Source organism: Ambystoma mexicanum, chromosome 2p, assembly GCF_040938575.1.
Source record: "Ambystoma mexicanum isolate Mex_15411 chromosome 2p, UKY_AmexF1_1, whole genome shotgun sequence".
Taxonomy (NCBI): Eukaryota; Metazoa; Chordata; class Amphibia; order Caudata; family Ambystomatidae; genus Ambystoma; species Ambystoma mexicanum.
In genome coordinates, this window is record NC_090923.1 from 1172401300 (window position 1) to 1172413904 (window position 12605).

Here is a 12605-nt window from a genome sequence, read left to right on the forward strand (position 1 = left end):
GCCAGTAAGACTGACCTTTTGACTGAGATGGGTATTTTTTATGTGAAGCAGAAGTTTTGGGAATGTGGGGATAGGAGTGGGAGACTTCTTGCTAGTAGATTGAAGGGTATGACAGAAAAAACATTTATTCAGAGTCTAGTTAATGAACGTGGTGATGTGATGGTGAAGAATGTAGACATTTGTAAATTTGAAGGGATTTTATGAGAAACTGTAGTCGGAGGATGTGTTCCCATCTCAAGTGGAATTAGAGGATTTCTTTGCAAATTTGGACCTTCCTAGGTTAACGTTGGAGCAAAGCGGAGAACTAGAATTGGATGTTGAAGTGGATGAGGTTTTGCTGGCTATTGGACAGTTGGGAATAGGTAAATCTCCGGGAATGGATGGTATTCCAGTGGAGTTTTACAGGAAATGTGGTTCTTATTTGGCTCCAATTTTATGTAGGTCGTTTAATATGTTTATACATGAAGGTGATTTATGTCAATCGATGTGTGAGGCGAGGATTACCCTGCTTCCGAAGGAGGGGAAAGATCGGAATAATTGTGGCAATTATCGGCCGATTTTATTGCTGAATGTGGATGTGAAGGTGTCTGCTAAAGTTATGGCTAATAGATTGGAAAAACATATGGGGAAATTGATTCATACATCTCAGGTGGGGTTCCTGCGGAACAGATTTGGATATGACAATATTAGAACTTTCATATAATGAGCTTAAAACCGGAGGATTTGTCAGACGCAGCATTCATTTTTATGGATGCAGAGAAGGCATTTGATAAGGCGAGTTGGAGGTTTTTGCAATTTACAATGACGAGGATGGGATTTGGGGATGGTTTTCTGGGGGCGATAGGTTGTCTTCAGAGCGGTTCCAAGGCAAGGAACTGGGTAAATGGTGTTCCGTCTGAGGTTTCTGGATTGACTAGGGGGACAAGGCAGGGATGCCCGTTGTCACCCTACTTGTTTAACCTTGCTTTGGAGCCATTGCTGGTGTATATACGAAGGGAGAGGGGTATTCGGGGCCTAAAATGTGGTCATATGGAAATTAAAGTCCTTTCATATGCAGATGACATGGTGGTGGTTCTTACGGATCCTGAGCGTAGTAGTGTAGTTCTGAAGAGTGTTTTTGATAGGGTGGGTAAGTTGTCGGGACATAAAATTAATTGGGACAAAACAGAGGTGTTTCCGATTACGAGTACTTGTGTGCGTGATTGTTTTTTGGGTTGGCATTGTAAATGGACTACATCACATATGAAGTATTTGGGTTTTTATCTGACATGGGATGTCAAAAAAATGGTGGAATTCAATGTAGAAAAGTTGGGGGCTATTTTGAATGCAGATATTAGAAGATGGGAGCGATTACCAATGGGGATTTGGGCTAAGATCAACGCTGTTAAGATGACTCTTTTACCAAAAGGTACTTTATGTTGTGCAGTCTTTGCCTTTGAAATTTTCGAAAAAGATGCTGGCTAGAGTCGATAGAGTTTTTCAGAACTTTCTGTGGGGGGACAAGAAGAGACCTAAGATTCCGAAGTTTATTCTGATGCGTAGTACTAAGTGCAGGGTTTTGGGTACCCAGATTTGGAACGTTACTATAAAGGGTTTATTTTGAAAAAGGCTGCATATTATTTTTCAGTGGGAGATGGACTGGAGCCCTATTGGGTGCTAATTGAAAGATACAAGCTGAATGGTTTTCCGTTACATGCTGTTACCTCAATGGGCTGTCTACCTAGGAGGGGAAGTAGACTGCCAACTATTACTGTGTCTAAAGAAGTCTTGGTGTGGTGGATGAATCTTTTTCAGGGGAACTTGTACTTGCACTATGGAGCCTCTATTTGGCTGAATCCGAGCTTGCAAATAGCCAATAAACCCTTATGTTGGAGGAGTTGGGTCTTGAAAGGGATTTTGTGTATCAGAGATGTGGTGCATGATGTTCGAATTTCGTCATTTGAGGAGCTGCAGAGGACATTTCATTTGGCAAGGAGGGAACTAAATAGGTTTGACATTGAAAACGCTATTGAGTGAAAGATTGACTATGTTGGCAGGACCGTTGGAAGAGATATCGGCGGGTGGTCAGATTCTTATGTCATCCCCACGGATGGTACGCACTTATACTAGCTTGATGCCGGTATGTTCTAAGGATGTTGATGCTGGCAGAAAAGCTTTGGAGAAGTGGAAACAGGAGTTAGGTTGTGATATTACGGAAGAGGAATGGGAATCCATGTGGGGTATAGAAGCAGGTTGGATCCGAGGTTGCGGTTGATTCATCTGAAGGTGTTAGGGCATCTTTATTGGACTCCGTTGCGCATGTATAAACTAGGACTGGCTGATTATGATTTGTGTTGGCGGTGTGGGAAGGAGAAGGGAACATTAATTCATATGTTGTGGTATTGTTCTCGGTGTTAGAATTTTGGGTGGGTTTGTTAGATAGACTGGAGGCGATCTTGTCTATACGTTTTCCTAGGATGCCGATGCAGGTGTTGCTTTTATCAGGTAAAGCGCGTTGTGCGGTTTCCCATCGGTATGGACAATGGGTTGATAAAGCTCTAGTTGTTGCAGTGAAGCAAGTACTGATGGTGTGGAAGACGAGGAAGAAGCCTAGAGTAGAGAATTGGATTCATGATTTGTTGGTATTATCCAGCTTTGAACAGGTGACGTTTGTGAGACAAGGTAAGGAAAATCTGTATTAAGCCCTTTGGAAGCCATTTGCAGACTTATATGGTGATTGTGTATCTGAGGATTAGCAACTCCTATTGGACCTGCCTACTTGATTCTTTATGTGTGCATTAATTGAGAGTTCCCCCAGTCTTTGTTTTTGTTCTGTTTTGTGTAGTCTGTGTGTTGTCTTTCTGTTGACATGTCTGCAGCTTTCGATTCCGTTATCCGAAATATCTTGTGATCCAAATTGGTGAAATTGGGTATTCCCCTGCTATTTATCTATTGGCTTGTCAACTGCATACGCACACAGCATATAGAATAAGGATTACTGGTGAAGGTGGCACCACTGATCCAATACAAAAATGTCTTGATCTTAAGCAGGGCTGCAATCTAGCCGCTCCTTTATATTGCGGACATGGATCAATCATGGGTGGAAGCAAATCTTTTCTCAACCAAACTTGGCTCACTCCGTCTTCAATGGCTGGCTTTCGCCGACATCATTATTTTCGACCCTACTCCAGCTGGACTCCAAATAAAATATATTAGAAAAATTTGCAAGAGTTCATAACTTGAGTCCAAATCCGTTTAAAACGGCTATTATGACTTTTGCTTTAAAGAATAAATAATACCAATGGAAAATTCTTAATACTACTATTCCATTGATTACTAATACTATCTATCTGATAAGAACTCAATTAAGTTATGGGCTGAGCAATTAAATTTAAGAGTTAGACCTCTTCTCTCGCAGTTTAAAATAATCTATGTGAAATACTGTAAATATTCACTGGTCCCAGTAATTGACTTCTTTAATTTAAAAGGTGGAAAGCGTGCTCTTATATTGCTTGGATATATGTATACTTAATATGAACAAAACCTTAGACTCACTGCAAGGACCGATATTGAAATCGGTTATGCATTTCCCAGCTGCATTTCCAAATAGCATAATCAGACACGAGTTCGGTATGATTGCTCTCGCTACAAGAAGGGAATGGAGACAATTGTCGAATTATGCAAAAATGATTACCCCTCCCACTAACTCCCTATACCAAGATTTGCGAAATAATTTACTTCTGAACAATGTACACGCTCTCTTAATCTGTATCACCGAGAAATGCAGGAGGTCAATTTAACATCTGATCACTTGTGTTTAAGACATGGTTACGCAAAAAAAACTATTCGAACACGACTGGTGTCGGACCCTGGAAGATATAAAAAAGTACAAATCATATACTGAATACTCTAAATTTACACACAAAAAAAATAAATAAACTCTGCGACACAGCTATCTGGAGTCCTTTCCGTGTAACCTCACTAGGAACTACTATATGGAGGTTCAAACTTAACCAATTTTACACAAGGGAAAGGTCTGGATATTGGAATAATGAAAAAGGCGAAGCAGTTAACTTGAAATGTTGTTTACAAGTCTGAAGAACCTATAGAAACACCTAGTGTTATTCTGTCCTCACTTTAAAACACATCAAACTAATTTGTTAATGAAATTTGCCAACATTCATTTTGAAGACTGTCTTGAAGCCCTGTGGGCTAGAATGATGAATGGAAATCACAGGTCACTGATTTTTGCTTTAGTTTGGTTCTTGAAGCAGATTAAAAATGAATTGGAAAATACCCATGCATTGTAAATGAATTGGTAAACTAAGAAGTGTAATTAGTTACTGTACGTATTGTTAGATTTGTTTCTGGGTTTTTTCAGCTTTTTCATTGTTTTAGGTGTATTGAATGATAGGATTGTTTTATATAATATGTATGAGTTTAAAAATGTTAACCTTTGGAATTGTTTATATATATTGATATGTGTTTTGTAAAAGGTTCTTTTTTGAACCATAGACAAATAAAATGAAAAATCTGTGTACTTTTGTAGATCATCCACAAATTGAGGTAAAAGGATTCGAAACCCTGCAATAATACTGCTTTAAACACCCTGGGTTATAGAACCTATGTAGCTATAACCAAGCCACTATAAAAACAGCCCGAGTCCAAACCCGACATTGATCATGGAGCTATTCTCCCATCAACTTTCCAAAAAAGATTATATTTCTTTCCTTGGGGAGATCGAGGGGCTTTCTTAATCTACATCAGAAGGATTAAAGGGGCTACACTACAAGCTGGCTCGAAGTCCAAAACAAGCCTGTAACTTGTTTAGCTGTATAGCTCAAATATTAAGCACTCACCGCGGACATGAATCAAACCTGCACTTAGCAGGTCTGAACGTCAGAAGAGCCCACTCTGCAATTCATCCTTCCGAGGGAGATTAAATGGAGTATCATTAAATCAAGTATTAACTGCTATCACAACTGCACTTAAAATTAGGAGGAATGTTGGCATGCATCACTATATAAAAGGCAACTTTTATCCATCTAACAAAACAGCCCCATGTACCATATATCATTAGCACAAAAAGCGTTTAATGCTAAAAAAATAAAAAACACAACTAAAGGGGGCGTACCGTTTGCCTTTATTAGATAAGTTCCTGTATATGGGAATGAATTGGGCAACATGTTACATGGGAGTACTGCTCAGTGGTGTAATGCATTAATTGTTGCCAACCCTTCAGGTTACAAGCCTAAATCCCCACGAGACAGGCCACACTCCATTTCACACTGGAAGCAGATTGCCCCCTTGTTACTATTAAAATGAATACCATTTTAATGGCAAAGTGATTTACATCAGCAAGTGCTATATAAAAAAATCAAGCTATTTATTAATATGTCACTGATGTCTAGGCAACAGAAATTTCCTTTATTTTAAAAGCAGCAATTTCATAGTGTGTTCATGTTTTTATTTTATAAAACATGAAGCCATGTAGTTTACACCAAATCTTCCACCGATTACATCGTTTGACACTAATACAATACCTTATATTTTACAGAAACCTTCAGTTGCTTAAAGAAATTAGTCTAATATTAGACAAAATTCCCTCAAAAACTTCAGTTTTGAGCATCTCTTCACAAGAATTTAAAATATACAAATTATACATGAACAAATGTTTGACAATTTCAATGGAGGAATCGCCCTGACCATACATTTTTTTTTTTATCATCATTGTATTCATAATTAAACACCAAAATTCAATTATATTGATATTTCCCCACTGTACTTCATTTGGCAAAATAACTTCCATGGGGTATGTCCAGTCTCAGACGCTCGTACAAGGGGGACCATGCCTGAGAACTGAAAAGTTAATGCAATCAACACTTTTTGGACCACAAACGGCATGCAAAAAAAAATATATATATATATTACAAATCACTATCTTGAGTCGAAACAATAGCATCTATCACAACAGGAACGCAAACATTTACTTAACGCTTCATTGCTGTCACGCAGCATTGCTAGCCCCGCAGGAGAGAGGAGCTGGACTTCATTTTGCTGGCCCCACTAAGCATTTCATCAGGAAAGCATAAACTGGAGATCCGATTCAGATTGGCAACACTTTAAACCAAAATTCACCCGCAGGCTTGCCATTAGAAGTCAGAAATGTATGCAATCTAGTAAAAAAATAATTATACAGCAAACAATCTCTTCATCTTTTCCACTCCTGACATTAACCTGGAAAAGTCCACTCGAACGTCAAGATGCCTTGTTGCGAATTGTCAGTGGGACTGAAAAGAATTCCCGATTATGGAATTAAGACACCTAAACAGAATAGAGCTCCCCAAGACTTAAGACATACCTCTCCAATAAAGTTAAAACTATAGGCTCTTCCTTTTCTACAAGAAAGTCGTAAACTGCTGTGCGTTGGAAGTCAATGCCATGATAAGAGATGTCTAAATGGGTCAGGGATACACTTTTCAAAAGAGTTTACCCAGTCAGACACCGATACGGAAGAACTACATAGACCATTCATAGAAGAACGGTCAAAGGGACCCTCCCTGCCTGGGGCTCACTGCCCCAGAAACAGGAGCACTGGGCACAGACGATACAAGTCTGCCATTCACCCCAGGGAGGACCAGAATCACAAGTGCAGCCATAACACATCGAAGGATCAGGACCTAAAACCCATACCTAGGTTGAACAATATTACAAATCCTGCCCTTCATACAAGATGCGGAGGGGAGCACATAATTACGATCCTACCTGCCTCTTCATACAAGTGGGGGCGGGGTAGGTTATACCTATCGTTCCATTGAACGAAGGGCGAGGAATGAATGACAAAATCCCTGATAATAATACAGCTTGCACACATTACTAGACGCAGCTCACATTAGGGAGGCACACGTTACCAGCCCTTCACACTGAAGGTTTTACATTATAAGCCTGACGTTCACTTCCCGTGAACATTATGTTCATTGCCACAACCCTTCAAAAGTGGGCACAATAACTCCGCCCACCTCACAACCCCATAAAGCCCCCCCCCATACCTGTTCGCCGGGATGGTTCTATCACAGCCCCCTCTCAGTTACCGGCCTCCCTCTTTCTTTCCTCGGGGGCGCGCTCTGTGTCTGAGGAAGCGCGAGCAGTGGGCTGTAGGAAAGGGAGGGAGTAGAAGACACGAGACTGACGCGTGCGCAGTCTGCACCACAGAAAGCTTTCATTGAGTACAGCGCGAGCAACACACACACACACAAAACGAGAGACGTAAGACTTCACTCTGTACCCAAGGCAACTGCGCCTGCGCACTTTATACTGATACCAGGGAGACATCACCATCACACATACGGGAGCGCACGCTCTCACCTAACGGTCGTCGCGCGCCTCGCGGCTTTCACAAACCTAGAAGCGACCAGACAGTAGGCACCCGCCCACCTTCTGGTCATGTGGGAAGATAGCCAATGAGGCTCCCCGCTTTTTTACAATGGCCAACTGTGCCTCTTTAGGCCTTATACTTCGACTCATTTACTCATGGGGATTGTAGTTCGTCTGCCTCACTGAACCCTCTTTATAACAAAAAAATTGAGAGCATTCCTGTGTCTATTATTATTATTATTGTTAATGTATACAATTCTCTTCTTATTTGCAGTTTTGATGTTATCTAATACCGTTTTTGGGTTGTTATGCTTATATTTCTGGATAACAATTTAGCACGTTAAATAATGTAATTATGGTGTATAGGCCAGGGCTTTTTCCATTAAATGATATCACTTAGGTTATTTGCTTTTAGCACTGATGAGGACACGGTTGTACCTTTTGCATTGTAAAGGTATTACAGTATTTTGAACGAACGTTTGGCACTCCTGCAATCATGACCTCTGGAATGGATTGACGGGATCATGGGGCTCATTATGAATTTGACAACGTGGCCAAAAACTGTGGTAAAACTATGGATTTGGAGGTAAGGTGGAGGAAAACATTCTGCCAAAAAACAGTCTTTTTGGCAGAATTACGGCTGACGGTAATTCCACTGAAAAACTCATGGAATCCTGTGGACCCCAGGAACAACTAGAGGCGCCCCTGGCTAGCACAGAGAATGCATTTAGTCGAAAGAAGACAAACGCTCCCGAGAGCGGACAGTGCATTGCCAGCACTCCACTACAGAGTCCAATTCGAGTAGACTGGCACCAGAACAGCTCATCTCCCATAGCCTGCCAAGAGTCAGATTGCACGTACTGCATTCAGTCAAGTACGATCATCATCACAGGATACTCCTGACCGAGCCTACACCACAATTCCCCGTCCTGATGAAGGCCATTAAATTTACAGCCGTCCACCTTCGCTGAAAGGCCGAAACACAGTTGTGTCGACTTTTTATTACCACATAGTTCTAATCTTGAATACTATTCACTAAGTATGAGTTTGACCGATGTCAATATAATACCCCGTGCAATGTGTAATGGGTTGTAATGTTAGGATGTCTCCTTGGTAAATATATTAATCTGTACTATTGTATATCAGTAAATGTCTGTTTATTGGGAATGTCTGTTGTTCACTTACCTGTGCCAATTGTAACCTGCATTTAACATTATTTCTGTTTGTCAATTTAAAGTATTATTAAATAGTGGGTCTTTGCTTATCCGGGCTCACCCTGATCACTTGTTTGATATATAAAAGTCCTATGGACTCCATAAATGGGGATCACCATTGCCATACCACCACCTGTAATCCGGCAGTAATTCCGCCAGACCAGCAGCAGTAACAGTAAAATCTTTGGTGGTATTTTAGCAGATTTACCGCAGAGATAGCACCAAACTGATGATGAGGCCCAATGTGTTAAGCATTAAATGGCCTTTTATTCCTGTTTAAAAATGTTTCTTGGTGCAGCAGCAAAATTAAACTATAACCAATTACAAAATGTATTATTTTTTTAATGAGGAAGACATTAAAAAACAAAGGAAAGAGGATTACCAGACAAACAGGAAATTATAAAAGATTAAAAATAACAGGCAATACAATATTTAAATAGGCAATTGGATGGTGGTAAAAGGAAACATAATAATGATAGTTACAAACAAAATCTTAGCAATTATTCCCCAGATGGATCCATGTGATTTTACTGAGTTGCAAAGTAAAGAATACAATTTTACCGAAACAAAAACAACGAAAAAAATACTGATTTTCCCCATGCTTAAAACCCTACCCCAAACCCTTCCCCACCAGTTTTAACCCCTTATCCCACCAACACATATATATATATATTTTTATTAATTCTTCTTTCATTGAGTTGTTTTTGTTGAAAATGCATTATTTTATTTATTTATTTATTCGCATTTGTTAAACGCGCAGCAGCCCGGAGGCATTGTGGCGCTGGTTACAGACCGTTTACTTAGTTACAGATGTGATGAAAAATTGCAATCATAAATACAGGCATGAAGATATAGCAGAACATACAGAGGGTCAGAAGAAGAGGAAGGTCTTGAGTTTTTTGCGGAAGGTGAGGAGAGAGTTTTCTGTTCTGATGTCTGTGGGTAGGACGTTCCATAGCTTGCCAGCTATATAGGGGAAACCTAATGCACCCGCTTTTGACCTGTTGATGTAGGGAGTGTGTAAAAGGTTGGTTTAGTGGGTCCTGATAGGTCTAGAGTGAACAGGTTTGGATATAGTTTGCGCAAGATATGACAGTGCTGTGACAGTGAGACATTTGTGGGTGAGGGTGAGGATTTGATTTTGAAACTGATGCGTTCTTTAACAGGGAGCCAGTGAGCTGCCTTTCTGGCCTTGGAGATGTGTTCCCTTCTGGGAAGGCTTAATGCTGCTCTGAGTGCATTATTTTGCGTGATTTGAAGTCTGTTTAGATTGTTTTTCGAGGTGCCTGCTAGGAGGGCATTACAATAGTCCAGTTTGGCACCAATAGTTGCTCTAGCTATTGTAAGATAGTTGGGCTTGGATAGGTATGGTTTTACTGCATTTATGAGTTTAGTGGTGTGTGCAGAGGCGGAGGTGATGGCGCTGACCTGCCTGGACATGGATAGTGTGGAATCTAAGTAGACGCCTAAAGTCTTTACCGAAGTGGGTACAGGGATGATAGTGTTATCAATGGTGAAATTGGAGTACAAATTGTCTAGTTTGGCTAATGTTGTTCTTAGGCCTATAATGATGATTTGGGTATTCTCCCCATTGAGGCAGAGGCCATTGGCTGCCATCCAATGCTGGATGGTGGTGTATATTGTTTGTAGTGCTTCGGCATCTCGAGTGTAGAAGCCATTGAGTGGTAAGAGTACTCGAGTATCATCAGCGTAGTTAGTATATGTGATGCCTAAGGCGTCAAGCTTGTCAAAGAGAGGCTTCGTGAACAAGTTGTATAGAGTGGGTGCAGTGCAGGAGCCCTGCGGGACTCCACAGTGGATGGTGGTGGGGGAAGCATTGGCTATGTCTGAGAATACATTCATTGCCCTGCCCTCTAAGAAGGAGGTGACCCAGTGTGCAGCTTCTTTAGAGAAGTGGGCTGACTGGGTAAGGTGTGAGGTAAGTGTCTTGTTATCTACAAGAGGTCTAAGAGGAGCCGGAGGGCAGGCTTGCCTTTATTCATGATTTGGGTGATCTGATTTTTTAGGTCTACCAAGCTGTTTCCGTGCCATGACCTTTACGAAACCCTGATTGCCTTGTTCCGAGAATAGAGTGGGTTTCAAGCAAGTGTTGGATTTGGCAGTGTGCAGCTTTATCCAAGACCTTGAGGAGGAATGGCACTGTGCTAATGGGTCGGTAGTTGTTAGGCTGTGTAGGGTGAAGGGTATTTTTTTTTAAAAGGGTGCATACCCACTCTTCTTTGAGGCTGTCAGGGATGATTCCGGTTCTGAAGGAGGCATTAATGAATGCTGTTATAAGTGGGGCAAGGACGTCTGCACAGTCCTTGATGAGTTTCGGAGGACAGATGTCTCCTTTCCACATGGAGGGTTTTAAGTTTCTGAGGAGGTTGGTGACTTCCAATTCTGTGATATCTTTAAACGTGAAAAGTGGTTTGGAATTAGTTGATGTGGGGGGGGGGATAGATTGTTTGGGTCCAGGAATGTGAGATAGGGCTTGGTGATGACCCTTAATCTTGTTTTGAAGGATCTCGATTTTATTTAGCATGGTGGCTTGGATACTAGAGCACCAAGCTTCATCTTTGATGATCTCATCTGGTGTGTTGGGGGGAGAGATGAGTTCATTGAAAATGGCAAAGATTTCCTTAGATTGCGATTTGGCATTTGTGATACGGACATTGAAAGAATTTGCTTTAGCGTTGGTGATGGCATCTTTGTATTGGCGGGAGATTTGGTTAAAACAGTTTTTAGTATTCTCGCTAGGGTGTGCTAGCCAATTTTTTTAGCCTCCCTTTTACGGGAGCGTAAGGACTGTAGTTCATTAGTGAACCAGGAGTTAGTGTGTAAAGTTTTTTTTAACCTTTTTTGCATTCAAGTAGCGCTATGGAGTTGATGGCTTTGGATAGAGCATCTTTGTAAATGTTGGCTAGGGCCTTTGGGTCGTTGGAGAAAGGTGGGCTAGTGCTGGGATGTTAAGGTGTAAGCGAAGGCTGTCCTTTTTGAGTTTTTTGGATTTTCTCACTTGTGCTGGGGGGACTGGGGTGAGGATTTTGATGCTAGAGGTGGTGGGTAGGGTGAACTCGATACAATTGTGATCGGTCCAAGATAGCGCTGAGTTGGCGATGATGGAGGTTTTGCAGTTATGGTCAGCGACCCAATCGAGGGTGCAGCCTTTAGTATGTGCGGGGCCAGAGACTTTTTGTGTAAATCCTAGTTTGTTAAGTTCCTTGGTGAGGTTAGTGGCCGCTTTATCTTTAGGGTCATTAGAAACGAGGTTCAAATCTTCAAGGAGCAGGGTCTTGGTGGAGCCTTTGATATTGTCGCTTAGTAGATGCAAGAGGTGGCCCTGGAAATCTGATGGAAGGCCAGAGAGGCGATAAAGTACGTCACTGTTGATGGTGCTATTAGGTGACAGAGCAAGCTTGGCAGATAGTATGTCAGAGTTGCTAGCCCAGGGCTGTGTGATGGGTCTGAGGGAGAGTGCTTCTTTGGAGATGAGAGCTACTCCGCCTCCTAAGAGTGCTGGTCTGTCTTGTTTAAAGATGGTATAACCTGGTGGGAGTGCAAGAGCAACGGAGGGACCGGATATTTCATGTAACCAGGTTTCGGTCATGGCCAGTAGCTCAGGGTTGAGGCTGTCTAGGAGATCATACATTTCTAGGGCATGCACAGGGAGTGAGCGGACATTTAAAAGGGCGCATTTCAGGAGTGGAGTAGGTATAGTTTGAGTCTTGGAGCTGGTGTGGAGGCTGGCTGTTTCTGAGATAGTGGGTGGTGTGGAGAGGAGGGGACCACGCTGAGGTGGCCGTGGTGTACATTTAGATGAGGGTGTACGTTCAGTGTGTAGAGTGCCATTGAAGGTGGAGCGTGATCCTAGGCGTAGATTACAGAATGCCGTGGCTGAGGGGTGGCAGCTAATTTGAAGTGGTTGAGTGCAGGTTCTGAGTCTAGTGCGTCTGAGATGAAGTGAACAGACGGTGGCTTTGGGTGAGTGGGTTTAGGTGTGGGAGTGAGAATGGGCATGGTTGCGAATAGGGGGAG

At 41.8% G+C, this 12605-nt stretch overlaps 1 protein-coding gene across 6 annotated transcripts in view; it reads right to left on the reverse strand.

Moving 5' to 3' along the window:
- The window catches only part of WNK3 (WNK lysine deficient protein kinase 3), a 2095067-nt gene extending 2087649 nt beyond the window's left edge, over nt 1–7418 (reverse strand). For 3 of the 6 annotated variants that reach the window (XM_069645316.1, XM_069645315.1, XM_069645313.1), the window contains exon 1: nt 7029–7206. The gene's annotated coding sequence lies outside the window, so the exon portion shown is untranslated. Of the gene's footprint in view, nt 1–7028; nt 7207–7344 lie in introns of those variants that run through there. The other 3 variants (XM_069645318.1, XM_069645317.1, XM_069645314.1) reach the window with 2 other exon arrangements.
- Nucleotides 7419–12605: the final 5187 nt, after the last annotated feature.